The following is a 14,804-nucleotide window of genomic DNA, read 5'->3' as shown; positions in this document are numbered from 1 at the left end:
TCTGAAAAGCAACAGATGAGTGATTTAAAGGACTACATAGTATCTTTATTAATTCAAGAATACAGCCCCCAATGGCTCACACATGCAATCCCTGTACTTTAGGAGGCCAAGGTGGGAGGACTGCCTGAGCCCAGGAATTTGAGACCAGCCTTGGCAACACAGTGAGACCCCCATCTCTCCAAAACATAAAAAATTAGGCTGGGCATGGAGGCTCACACCTGTAATCCGAGAACTTTGGGCAGGTGGATCGCTTGAGACCAGGAGTTCCAGACCAGGCTGGGCCACATGGCAAAACCCCGTCTCAACAAAAAGAAAGAAAAAAAATTAGCCAGGCACAGTGGCATATGACTGCAGTCCCAGCTACTCAAGACACCAACATGGGAGAATTACATGAGACTAGCCTGGACAACACACCAAGATTCCCATCTCTTTACCATCTCTTTTTTCCAGATATGGTTGTGCACACCTGTAGTCCCAGCTACTCAGGAGTGGGCTACAGGCTCCACAGGCTCTTTACCATCTTTTTTCCAGGCATGGTTGTGCACACTTATAGTCCCAGCTACTCAGGAGGCTGAGGCAGGAAAGTTATTTGAGCTCAGGAGGTCAAAACTGCAATGAGCTGTGATAGCACCACTATATGCCACTGTGGGTGACAGAGCAAGACCCCGTCTCTTAAAAAAAAAAAAAAAAAATGGCTGGGCATGGTGGCTCAAGCCTGTAATCCCAACACTCTGGGAGGCCAAGGTGGGTGGATCACCTAAGGTCAGGAGTTTGAGACCAGCCTGGCCAACATGGTGAAACCCTGTCTCTACTAAAAATACAAAAATTAGCTGGGTGTGGTGGCACATGCCTGTAATCCCAGCTACTTGGGAGTCCGAGGCAGGAGAATCACCTGAACCCAGGCGGCAGAGGTTGCAGTGAGCCAAGATTATGCCACTGCACTCCAGCCTGAGGGATAGAGCGAGACTCCGTCTCAAAAAAAAAAGTTAATTTTTTAGCGATGGGTTCTTGCTTTGTTGCCCAGGCTAGTCTCAAGCAATCCTCCTGCCTTGGCCTCCCAAAGTGCTGGGATTATAGGCATGAGCTACTGCATCTGGCCTCAGAATATTTTCTAGAACACTGGGATTTCTGCTGCTACCAATGGGCAAGTTTCTATCAGAATAAACCTCCTACTGGAGAGTGCTCAGAAAAGCTGAGTGAAACAGGAAAAAAAAATCTGTCTGAAGGCATCAGAAAACTAGTAAAGTGGCCCAGACTCAAGAAGTCAATTCCTACAGAGAGGATGTGATGGTCAATTTTATGTATCAACTTGGCTAGGCTACAGTCCCTTTATTCAAACAAGTGTTATTCATACAAGTGTTGCTGTCAAAGTATTTGGTAGATACAATTAAAGTCTATAGTTACTTACTTTAAGTAAGGAAGATTATCCTAGATAATCTGGGTGGGCCTGATCCAATCAGTTGCTTTAAGGGCAGAACAGAAAATTCTCTGAGGAAAAAGAAATTCTGCCTGCAGACTGTAGCTTCTGCTCCTATCTGAGAGTTCCAGCCTGCCCCTCCTGGCTGCAACCTGCCTTACAGGTTTCAGACTTGCCTAGCTAGTCCCCAACACTGTATGAACCAATTCCTTGCAATAAATATCCTAATACATATGTATGTTGTGAACACACACATACACACACACTACTGGTTCTATTGATTGGGTGGAACGCTAATAGAGAAAGCAAATAAATTAAGGTAAGCCCAACACTCTGTACCACTTTTCTCCTCCAGATATTTGCCAATTTGGAAGCAGCTGCCAAAAGGCTGTAAAGCTAAGTAGAAAGCAGCTGCTAAAAAGTTGAGAAGTTTTTTGTTTGTTTTGTTTGTTTGTTTTTTTAGATGGAGTCTTGCTCTGTCACCCAGGCTGGAGTGCATGATCTTGGCTCACTCAACCATGCCCGGCCCAAAAGTTGAGAAGTTAAACAGAGCTTTTGTCAGCATCAAGGTGCTGGAGAGACAAAAACTGGAATGGGTCTGCAGAGGAGGAAGGATCCTGTGAAATACCCCAAGTTTTCCACTGGGAGCCTAAAAGTAACACTGTAGAATGGGGTGGCAAACTTTTCTGGTAAAAAGCCATAAAGGAGGCCGGGCACAGGGGCTCACGCCAGTAATCCCAGCACTTTGGGAGGCCAAGGCGGACGGATCACCCAAGGTCGGGAGTTGGAGACCAGCCTGACCAACGTGGAGAAACTCCGTCTCTACTAAAAATACAAAATTAGCCAGGCGTGGTGGTACATGCCTGCAATCCCAGCTACTCGGGAGGCTGAAGCAGGAGAATCACTTGAACCTGGGAGGCAGAGGCTGCAGTGAGCCAAGATGGCACCACTGCACTCCAGCCTGGGCAACAGGAGTGAAACTCTATCTAAAAAAAAAACAAAACACCATAAAGTAGCCTGGACGAGGTGGCTCATGCCTATAATCCTAGCACTTTGGGACACCAAGGCGGGCGGATCACCTGAGGTCATGAGTTCAAGACCAGCCTGGCCAACAACATGGTGAAACCCTGTCTCTACAGAAATACAAAAATTAGCCTGGCATGACTACAGGCAGGTGGGTGCCTGTAGTCCCAGGTACTTGGGAGATTGAGGCGGGAGAATTGCTTGAACCCAGAGATGGAGGTTGCAGTGAGCCGAGATCGTGTCACTGCACTCCAGTCTTCGGGACAGAGCAAGACTCCGACTCAAATAAGAAAAAAAAAAAAAAAAAAAAAAAAAGCTGGGCACAGTGGCTCACGCCTGTAATCCTAGCACTTTGGGAGGCCCAGCTGGGTGTATCACCTGAAATCAGGAGTTCGAGACCAGCCTGACCAATATGGTGAAACCCCATATCTACTAAAATCACAAAAATTAGCCGGGTGTGATGGCGTGTGCCCGTAGTCCCAGCTACTCAGGAGACTGAGGCAGGAGAATTGCTTGAACCCGGGAGGTAGAGGTTGCAGTGAGTCGAGATTACGCCACTGCACTCCAGCCTGGGCAACAGAGCGAGACTCCATCTCAAAAAAAAGAAGAAAGAAAATAAAGGTGCACATTACAAGGATCACAGATGAAAAAAGACTATCATTATAGATCCCATGAGATTAAAAGGATGAGCAGTTATTCTGTACAACTTGTGCCAGTAAATTAGAATTTGCAGATGAAATGAATATTCCATAATTTATTGAAACTGACTTAGAAAAATTAGAAAATCTATGAAGTCCTATATCTAGTAAAGAAATTTAATTGATAATTAAAACTTTTCCAGAATCAAATGGCTTGACTAGCAAATTTTCCCACACTTTTAAGGAAGAAATTATATCAAACTTTCTCATGAACGTAATCACAAAAATCCTAAACAAATTATGAGAAAATCAAATCCAGCCACATAAAAAAGGGTTATACATTATGGCAAAGATTGGCTTAACATTCAAAATTCAATTCATATGATTCACCAATGAAAAAAATAGGCCAGGCACGTTGACTCACACCTGTAATCTCAGCACTTTGGGAGGCCAAGGTGAGCAGATGACTTGAGGTCAGGAGTTTGAGACCAGCCTGGCCAACATGGCAAAACCCCGTCTCTACTAAAAATACAAAAATTAGCTGGGCATGGTGGCACGTACCTGTAATTCCAGCTATTCAGGAGGCTGAGGCATGAAAAGCACTTGAACCCAGGAGGAGGAGGTCGCAGTGAGCTGAGATTGCGCTACTGCACTGCCTAGGTGACAGAGTGAGACTCTGTCTCTAAATAAATAAATAGAAATCTGTTTGAAAATAACTAAAATAGGGCCAGGCGCAGCAGCTTATGCCTGTAATCCTAACATTCTGGGAGGCCAAGGCAGGAGGATCACTTGAGCCCAGGAATTCAAGACAAGCCTGGACAACACAGTGAGACTTCGTTTCTACAAAAAATAAAAAAATTAGCTGGGTGTGGTGGCACATACCTGTAGTCCCAACTACTTGTGCAAGGCTGAGGTGGGAGGGCTGCTTAAGCCCAGAGGTCAAAGTTGCAGTGAGCTGAAATCTTGCCACTACACTTCAGCCTAAGTGACAGAGCAAGACCTTATTTCAAAAAGAGAAAATAACTGAAATAGCATGAAATAGTATGGATGTATTAGATTTTTAAAAGGCAGATTGAAACAATAAATGTATCCACAGAAAAAAAAGATGGAAAAGATTATTCTCCCTTAACTGTAGAATCACGTGACTTTTCTTTTAAAAAGTTATTGTCTTACTGAATATTCTAAAGTCTCTAAAATGAATGTGTTATTATCTTTAAAATAACGAAAAATGAAAAGTATCTCAAAAAACAGATACCTTCTCAAGAAAATGTTGGAATCATTGGAACAGTTTCTTAAAAACTGCTTGTAGCTAGGTTCAGTGGCACACTTGTAGTCCCAGCCACTTAGCAGGCTGAGGTGGGAGGATCACTTGAGCCCAGAAGTTCTGGGCTGTAGTGTACTGTATCAATCAGGTGTCTGCACCAAATGTAGCATCAATGGTAACCTCCCAGGAGCAGAGGTCCACCAGGATGCTTAAGGAGGGAAGAACTGACCCAGGCTGGAAACAGAGCAAGTCAAAACTCCTGTGCTGATCAGTAGTGGGATCAAGACTGTGAATAGCTACTATACTTCAGACTGGGCAACATAGCAAGACTTCTATCTCTTAAAAAGTAAAATAAAATAAAGTAAATTTTTAAACTGCCTGAAGCAGTTTAAGAGAAAATTTTTAAAGTTTAATCAGAAAACAATATATTATCACATAAAATAGTCTGACATTCTTCCATCTAGATTAAAGAAGAAATGTGCTTAATAGATGAAATAGGAATTTAGGTTAATGTATGGAATAGATTTTCAAGCACATTATTCAGTAGGCTAACAGGATAATCTTAAATATAACACAATGATTTATGCAGAGGCATAATATGCTTCTTAGGATATACAAAAGTAAGCATGGTTCTGAAGAACAGGTAAAGCCAGTCACAAGAAAACGAATGCTGCCTGGGCCTCATGGCATAGGACATAGTGATAACAGCAAGGGAGCATTCAGAGTACCCAACACATAACCTTTTTTTTTTTTTTTTTTTTTTTGAGACGGAGTCTCGCTCTGTCGCCCAGGCTGGAGTGCAGTGGCACAATCTTAGCTCACTGCAACCTCTGCCTCCCAGGTTCAAGTGATTGTCCTGCCTCAGCCTCCCGAGTAGTTGGGATTACAGGCACGTGCCACCGTGCCCAGCTAATTTTTGTATTTTTAGTAGAGACAGGGTTTCGTCATGTTGACCAGGCTGGTCTAGAACTCCCGACCTCAGGTGATCCACCTGCCTCCGCCTCCCAAAGTGTTGGGATTACAGGCATAAGCCACTGCACCAGCCCCAACGCATAACTTCTTAAACAGACTGTCAGGGCCGAACTGTGTCTCCCTCAAAATTCATATGTGAAGCCCTAACCCCTAGTCCTCAGAATGTGTCTATATTTGGAGACAGGGCCTTTAAAGAGGTAATTAAGGTTAAATGAAGTCATTAAGGTGGGCCCTAATCCAATACGTCTGGTGTCCTCAAAATGGGGAGATTAGAACACATAAACAGAGGGATGACAATGTGAAGATGAGAGGTGAAGCCAGCTGGACTTCCTGGGTCCAGTGGGGACTTGGAGAACTTTTCTGCCCAGCTAAAGGATTGTAAACGCAATTGGAGAACTTTTCTGCCTAGCTAAAGGATTGTAAACCCACCAATCAGTGGTCTGTGTCTAGCTAAAGGATTCTAAATGCACCAATCAGCACTCTGTAAAAACGCACCAATCAGCAGGACATGGGTGGGGCCAAATAAGGGACTAAAAGCTGGCCACCCAAGCCAGCAGCAGCAACCCACTCAGGTCCCCTTCCACGCTGTGGAAGCTTTGTTGTTTTGTTCCTCACAATAAATCTTGCTGCTGCTCACTCTTTAGGTCTGCACTACCTTTAAGAGCTTTAACACTGACTGTTAAGGTCTGCGGCTTCACTCCTGAAGCCAGCGAGACCATGAACACACCAGGAGGAACAAACAACTCCGGACACACCACCTTTAAGAGCTGTGACACTCACTGCGGAGGTCTGTGGCTTCACTCCTGAAGTCAGCAAGACCACGAACCCACTGGAAGGAAGAAACTCCGGACACATCTGAACATCTGAAGGAAAAAACTCCAGACACACCATCCTTAAGAACTGTAACACTATCGCGAGGGTCCGTGGCTTCATTCTTGAAGTCAGTGAGACCAAGAACCCACCGGAAGGAATAAATTCCAGACACAAAGACACAGGGAAAAGAAAATGGTCATCTACAAGTCAAAGACAGAGGCCTCAGAAGAAAATAAACCCTCCTGACACCATCTTGGCCTTCTAGCTTCCAAAATTGTGAGAAAATAAATTTCTGTTGTTCAGACCACCCAGACAGTGGTCCTTTGCTTTGGCAGCCTTAGCAAACCAATACACAGATATAACTGCAAAAATTAAATTTCACCTTCCCCCTGTAAAAAAGAGATTTGAGAACACATGGAGGATGTCTTAGATAATTTTAAGATATGTACTGTGATCTTCACATAGAGGTGTAAGTTACTACCTGTTTTATTCTAAGGAAATTGAACTTCCAATAAGCTATGCAACAATAATTTATTGTAACTTTCCTCCATAATTTTTAAGATGGTATTTTACATTTGTATAGCATATAAAATTCAAATTTCATCCCTATTTGTCACTTTATTTGATCCTCACAACCTTCTGTATAAAACAGAAATTTTGAACCTAGAAACACAGAGCTAGCAGTGACAGCGACAACTAGAAGCAGATCATCTGACCTGGATCATGGATCTTTCCACTACATTCCAATGCTTTCCAAAATTTTAGTAATGTTCCTATTTTAGTAAGGGCAGAGATAAAGCTTACTTTATATCTATACTTATCATTAAACCTCAGTTATTTCAAATATATATACAAATATATATTTGGAGACAGGATGGTGCTCTGTCGCCCAGGCTGGTGTGCAGTGGCACCATCTCAGCTCACTGTAACCTCCACCTTCCGGGTTCAATTGATCCACCCACCTCAGCCTCCAATGTAGCTAGGATTAAAGGCGCACAGCACCACACCTGGCTCGTTTTTATATTTTTTGTAGAGACAGAGTTGTGCCATGTTGCTTAGACTGATCTCAAATTCCTGGGCTCAAGTGATGTGTCCACCTCAGCCTCCCAAAGTGCTGGGATTATAGGTGTGAGCTACAGCACCCACCATGAAATAAATTATAAATATGTTTTCCTTTCTAAGCACAACCGTATATCAAAAATTATAATTTTTTCCTTTTTGTTTTTGAGACAGAGTCTCGCTCTATCGCCCAGGCTGGAGTGCAGTGGTGCGATCTTGGCTCACTGAAATCTCTGCCTCCCAGATTCAAGCAATTCTCATGACCCAGCCTCCCCAGTAACTAACTGGGATTACAGGCGCATGCCACCATGCCCAACTAATTTTTTGTATTTTTAGTAGAGACGGGGGTTTTGCCATGTTGGCCAGGATGGTTTCAAACTCCTAGCCTCAAATGATCTGCCCACCTCAGCCTCTCAAAGTGCTGGGATTACAGGCTTGAGCCAACCTGCCCAGCCTAAAAAATATTTTTTAAAACATTAATGGCCAGCATTTCCTGAAAACTTACAGTTTGTGAGGCACAATTCTATTAACTTTACATGAATTAACTCAATCCTAAAAATCCTGGGATAGGTAGGTACTATTACTGTCTATTTCAGAGACAGAAACTGATAAAGTACTTTATCCAAGCTAGTAAATGGAGGAGTCAGGATTTGAACCCAGGCAACATTAACTCCACAACCCACATTCTTTTTTTTTTTTTTTTTTTGAGACAGAGTCTCGCTCTGTCACCCAGGCTGGAGTGCAGTGGCGCAATATCGGCTCACTGCAAGCTCTGACTCCCAGGTTCACGCCATTCTCCTGCCTCAGCCTCCCGAGTAGCTGGGACTACAGGCACCTGCCACCACGCCTGGCTAATTTGTTTGTATATTTAGTAGAGACGGGGTTTCACTGTGTTAGCCAGGATGGTCTTGATCTCCTGACCTCGTGATCTGCCTGCCTCGGCCTCCCAAAGTGCTGGGATTACAGGCATGAGCCACCGCGCCCGGCCCACAACCCACATTCTTAACCACTTCGCAACGAAATACAACTAGGACACTCTTGAGCATATATTTTAATGGCTTTGAAGTCAAGTGGACTTAAACTTTACTACAGGCTCAGCCACTTATTAGGTACATTATTTGGGGCAAACTTAATCTCTTATATCTTAGAGTCTTTATCTATAGAAAGGAGATAATTAAATGGGACAGTGATGTAAAACCATTTAGTAAGTGGCTGGTATAGAATGTATACTAATTATTAAGCCCTTACTATTTTTATTTTTACTACTTTCATGAATATACAAGAGCAATCAATCCTACAGTGTCTAATTTGGGGATTCCAAGCTAAAACATCAAAAGGCCCTCTTTCTTCATCCGTAATTGTTTCCTTCCTATTCTTCCAGAAATATATGTACTATTCCCAATAATCTCATTTTCCATAAGTTAAGAAATATCACATTGGATGAGGTTAGTAGTCAGATGAGTCTTAAATTCTTTGTTCACTTTTTAATTTTTAAAATAACACAGACAGGATCTCCCTATGTTGCCCAGGATGGTCTGGAACTTCTGGGCTAAAGAAATCCTCCCCCCATGACCTCCCAAAGTGCTGGGATTACAGGCGTAAGCCACCACACCCAGCCATCAGTCTTAAATTCTATCACAGGGGTACCTAGTAAGTTTGGTAAGGACAATAGTTATACTCTTGATGACAACTTCCAAAGATTCTGGGCATTGCTCAAGCATTTAACATATTTTTAAAATCACCAAAGTAGTTATCTAAGCTTTTATTTAATCTTTTTTAAAAATACTGAGTTCAGGCCTGGCGCGGTGGCTCACACCTGTAATCCCAGCACTTTGGAAGGCCCAGGAAGGCAGATCACCTGAGGTCAGGAGTTTTGAGACCAGCCTGGCCAACATGGTGAAACCCTGTCCCCACTAAAAACACAAAAAATTAGCCGGCCATGGGTGCCTGTAATCCTGGCTACTCAGGAGGCTGAGGCAGAAGAATCACTTGAACCTAGGAGGCGGAAGTTGCAGTGAGCCGAGATTGCGCCACTGTACTCCAGCCTGGGCAATAAGAGCGAAACGCTGTCTCAAAAACAAAAAACAACAACAAAAAAACTGAGTTCATAACATTTCTTGGGCTTTACAAGATAGCTATCTCTTGCTCTTATTTGTCCTTTCACTACTTATTTCAAGCTTCAAAGAATTCCTTAGCAGTAGTACTCTCACTTTTTATGATTTATATGGTTACATCATATCCTCCTTCAATCTCCATTTTTCCAGATAAGATACTATTGCTTTTGTAGTCACATGAAAGTCTCTCCATTTTCTCCATCTACTTATAATTTCTCTGGACCTTTTCTACTTTTGAAGCATTTTTCTTGAGATAATTTGGTGGGAAGAACACTGGGCTAGGAGCCAGAAGTCCTCACTCTGCAATCTCATCTCTCAGATTCTTTATCTGAGAGGACTGCACTTGATAAATTTGTAATAGGCTCCTTTATATCTCTAAGCCTCATATATCTAAGACTCTGGATCTTCCAACTAAAAATCATTTGGTATTCTAACAATTCCCCTCAATTTTTTACTCCACTTAGCCAAAGAGGGGCAGGAAGATCAGATTGAAGGGCAGAGGAAGACACAACAATCAGGAAGCTCAGGGCTACAGAAGGAAGACATGACATTTTACGAATCAACGGAAAAAGATTCAATAAGAGAAATCAGACACCAAAAAAAGGAAAAAAGTCAGAGAAACACATGGCCTAATTCTAACCTCATCTCTACACATCTATTTGAAGGGGGAATAAGAAATACAAAAATGTGTATATTATTGTCCTTACTAAAGTTATTAGGTGTCTCTGTTACAGAATTTTTTTTTTTTTTTGAGACGGGGTCTCGCGCTGTTGCCCAGGCTGAGTACAATGGCGTGATCTCGGCTCACTGCAACCTCTGCCTCCCAGATTCAAGTGATTCTCCTGCCTCAGCCTCCCGAGTAGCTGGGATTACAGGTGCCCACCACCATGCCTGGTTTATTTTTGTATTTTTAGTAGAGACAGGGTTTCACCAGGTTGCCAGGTTGGTCTGAAACTCCTGACCTCAGGTGATCCACCTGCCTCGGCTTCCCAAAGTGCTGGGATTACAGATGTGAGCCACCATGCCCGACTTCCGTTACAGAATTTAAGACTGACCTAACTACTAACCTCATCCAATGTATTTCTTAACTTCTTATGGAAAACCAGATTATTGGAATAGTACGCATATTTCTGGAATAATAGGAAGGAATGAATTATGGATGAATAAAGAGAACCTTTGGCAGCAGTGAAGTTTATCCAACCCTCATTTCTGCCTCAGAGAAGCAATGCAACTCTGTGCCAAGATATATATGTCTATATCGCTATGCTGTTGATAAAACGGCCTATGACAGTGCTTTGAAGAAAATAGGCATTACGCAGATATTTGATGACTAAATTAATGTCCAGCTGAACTGGAAGCCCTCATAATGCTACTAGTACTGCTACATACCGGATAATATGACAGTCAAGGCCATGGGAATTATATGGCATTGGCTGCCCTGGTTCCATGGGGAGACTGAGTAAACTGGGCGGAGGAGATTTGGCCTAATGGCATTAAGCTCTGACGATACTAGAAGCAGCCCTCAGAAGGAAAAGATAAATGGGCTATCTCTAAACCACCAGAGCAATATCGGAATATGTATGAAAATCACTTCCTACCCCGTGTCAGGGTGAAAAAAAAGCACTATGTTTTCTCATACTGGCTTCTGGAGAGTTAGAGCTTCTTGTCCTAGGACTGGTTTGGGGCAGGCGACTGGTTTACGACAGGTTTGGGGAGGAATACATCGACGAAGGGTTAAGGTTGTTGGGCAGCCCAGCCTAAAGGTGGTGTTTCTCAGCGTGTGGTCCCTGGACCAAGAGTGGGGGTGCCTGCTTAAATCCCAGACTCAGGGACTCATCACAAATCTCTAGAATCAAATTTATGTAAGAGGTGCTACGGTACTGCAACCTTATTACTAAGGAACAATCTTCTGTTTCAGAACTATGGCCTAGGATTTGGGGTTTCAGGTGGGGGCCTTGAGCGGAAGTCCTCTGACTCTGGATTCATCACATCCGACAGACATTACTACAACACTTTGTTTTGGAGACCACTAAAAAAATACCTCAACTTCTCACAGGGCGAACAGGAACAAAACTAAGGACTCTGGAATGTATTTTCATAAGCTGGTTAAACACTAGTTCCTTTACAGCCTTGTTTATTACGTTAGTTTGTTCACTAGATTCTTATTTAAAAATAAATCTCTTCAACCGAAGAATTTTCAGAAAGAATCACAAACTCCAAAACAGAAGAGGTTTTCTCATAGTACAGAACTGGGCTTGTAAACCTGAAGACACTGCTATAAAAAGCAAAGTTTTATTTAAAAGAAAATTGCTGGTTAAGGCTTTCCCCAGCGCTTTTGCACTCAGAGCCACGAATGAAAGCTGGCAATTTGCGGGTGGCAGGGAAGGAAGACGCGGAAACAGGGCTGAAAAGACCGGGCAAAATGCACCCGGCTCCAGAGTTCAGGAGGAAGTCCCACCAACTACCTAATTTTTAATGGAGCCAATTAATTGCCAGAAGAACCGCGTCTGCAAATGTTTTGCCAGTCAACACTCCAGGTTCTCGCCATTCCTCTCGGGATGAACCACCCGAGGCCTGCAAAAAGCAGTCAAGTTATACTTCAGCTGTGCCCACCACCTCGGCGCAGCGTCGCCTCCCTCCCCAGGATCACCAGACTCTGCCCTCCACGCGAAAACAGGACCCCATCACGCCGGTGCCGACAGGTTCCTCGCGCCCAGCTTAGCCCCGCGGCCTTTTGACTTGGGGGTCCGGGCCGCCGCCGCGTGCGGAGGAGAAGCCCCCTCGGCCACAAAGGGGAGACTCGGGCCACGCCCGCCACCACACTCGCCCTGCCCGGTCTTCGCGCCCGAAACCGTCCCGCGCCGCCACTTACTCGTCGCTCCCCGCCGCGCTGTCGCGCTCGGGGATGGAATCCGCCCGGGAGGCGCGCGCAGACCGCGCAGCCAGAAGCCGCAGCCGGGACCGGCTGTGCCGCAGCGGCGCGCGCCCCCCGCCCCAGCCCGCGCGGCCACGCGGCTGAGTCACCCAGCGCTTCACGTTAAGAGTCCCCTCCGCGCGTGGCACGCCGGGAAGGCCGTGTTGGGGGACCCCGCCCGGGGCCGCACCGTAAATGGGAGTCGCCTTTCCTCCAGTCCACTCTGCACCCGACCGCAGCGGGCGCACTTTTCTGAGTTGCGCATACCCTCTCAATTATTAAAGGTTGCAGACGGAAAAGTTAGTAGTTTTCGGAATTGTAGAATGCGCTCGCGCAGCGCCAGGACGGCTGATACTTACCCGAAAATGTGGAACCCTGATCTCCCCATGCTTGGAGCGGGATTGGGGGCAGCGTAGTAAGAATACTGGAGTTGCTTAAACGCATTTGCTCTAAAGTCACTACCCTGGACATACATTCTGGCCAAAAGAAAGGGGGAAACCTCCACGTTTTTTTCAAATATTGAGTTTCATGAAGGTACCTGCTATGACGAAGTTATATTACAAATTTTAAATCCACCGGAAGCAAGTTACTGGGAAAACTGTGTTATGAGTAAAATATTTCAGCATTCAAAAAACATCTATGTGTGGTCCATGTCCTATAAACCGAATGCTGGAAAACCCAAAAGGAAGTTCTTATTGTCATGGTTTCTAGTGGCTTTTGTACTTTTAAAAATTACACTAGGCCGGGCGCGGTGGCTCACGCCTGTAATCCCTGCCCTTGGGAGGCCGAGGCGGGCGGATCACCTGAGGTCGGGGTTTCCAGATCAGCCTGGCCAACATGATGAAACCCCGTCTCTGCTAAAAATACAAAAATTAGCCAGGCATGGTGGCGGGCGCCTGTATGATTCTAGCTGCTCGGGAGGCTGAGGCAGGAGAATCACTTGAACCCAGGAGGCAACTGGGAAGTTGCAGTGAAGTTCCCTCTCAAATATATATATATATGTCTCTATATACTAATTAAATATACTAATTATGCAAGCTATTGTAAATTGTTGTTGAAAGCTATATAAACTAATAATAGCACAATTTTTAAAATTCTGGGTCGATTTTCCTTTTCCTTACAAGAGTCTCTAAAAACTAATTTGGAACTAAGGATTAAAATTGGTGTTGAAGTGGAAAGAATGTAAGAAAATAGTTTGACTCATTTCAGTGGGTTTCACATGGTTAACGGATACTTGTATAGCAAACTTGTTTTATGAGGGTCAAAAACTTTAATTTTCAAAACTGAAGACATAAGTTGTTTCATTATAATTTGGTCTTAGAGGCATAGAGGGTCATTCTCCATTTCTGTTCTCCCTCGTTTATGACTGTAAAGTATGCAAGACTGTATTGTGTTTATCTCAACATGGGCTAGGCTGTGAGGCTGCACACTCGTCATCTGTAAGTCAGTCTCACGTCCCCATGGTGACTCAGCTTCCCTGCTGCTTGCGTCTCTGGCTCTGCCATCCTAGTACTTCCGGGCTGGCAGAAGAGCTAGACTGGAGAATCCTGTAAGGGCTCTCCTTTGCCTCTGCCAGAAGTGAGTGGCCTTTTCACTTCTGCTGATGTGTTTCACTGTCCTGAACTAGTCACCCGACTCAACCTGACTGACTCTAAGAAGGCTGTGAGATATAAATTCCTGCATGCCTGGAGAAAAGGAATATGAAAAAAGATTTGGTAAATACATGGCTATAAACCAATCTGAGTGAGTTATAGTCTCCAAACTTTACAATAGTAGCAGCATAGAGGATTGTTCAAACTAATGCCTTTATTTCCGTTGTTACAAAGTACAGTGTTACGGCCTTTGAGTCAAAGAAAAATAACCCTTCTGATATTCCTGCAAAACAGTTCTTGAAACAAATTCTTCCTTTCTGGAAAGATTCCTTCCTGCAGATTTGTATATTGCCTTTCTTTTTTTTTTTTTTTTTCTTATCGTGGAGAACGGAGTTCTTATTCTATTGCCCACGCAGGTCTTGAACTCCTAGGCTCAAGCTATCCTCCAGATTCCGCCTCCCTAAGTTTGGGGATTACCGGCACAAGCCACTGCACTGGCTGCAGATTTGTGGTTTACAAAAATTTGGCCTGAAGTTTGGAGAATCAGGCTAACTACTGGGTCTTATTTTTTTTTTAAACACTTTCATTTTGGAAATTAAAGCATACAGAAAGATATAATAAACACTTGTTATCCATCATCCAAAATAAATAAGTGATAACATGACTTTTAATTTATAGTTAATGGTTCTACTTTTGGCTAAAATTTCATATAATGAACAGCATATCAGACTGGGTACCTTTTTGGGGCAGACTTCAAGGAGACAGGATATGAGAAATGTGTATTCACAGAAAGCATAGGTGTTTGCTGATTTTTATCATTTTATTTCTAATTTAATGTAGGTATCTCAAGACCCTGAGTCTCTGAGATGTATTTCTATCTGAAATCAAAACCTTTTTTTTTGGGACAGGGTCTCCCTTTGTTGCCCAGACTGGGTGCAGTGGCGTGATCACCACTCACTGCAGCCTCGACCTTCTGGACTCAGGTGATCCTCCCATCT

The 14,804-nt window shown here is 43.9% G+C and overlaps 1 protein-coding gene across 4 annotated transcripts in view; it reads right to left on the bottom strand.

The window, feature by feature from the left end:
• The window catches only part of KCTD20 (potassium channel tetramerization domain containing 20), a 53,981-nt gene that overhangs the window by 30,804 nt on the left and 8,373 nt on the right, over positions 1-14,804 (bottom strand). Inside the window, exon 1 of one of the 4 annotated variants that reach the window (XM_003897522.5) lies at positions 12,173-12,296. The exons of 1 other annotated variant lie outside the window; for it this stretch is intronic. The gene's annotated coding sequence lies outside the window, so the exon portion shown is untranslated. Of the gene's footprint in view, positions 1-12,172; positions 12,297-14,804 lie in introns of those variants that run through there. 2 more of the 4 variants (XM_021937183.2, XM_009205024.4) reach the window with 2 other exon arrangements.

This window comes from Papio anubis, chromosome 6 (genome assembly GCF_008728515.1).
Source record: "Papio anubis isolate 15944 chromosome 6, Panubis1.0, whole genome shotgun sequence".
Classification (NCBI taxonomy): Eukaryota; Metazoa; Chordata; class Mammalia; order Primates; family Cercopithecidae; genus Papio; species Papio anubis.
The sequence above is the reverse complement of the archived record's forward strand: the minus strand, read 5'-3'. Positions and strand labels throughout refer to the sequence as shown.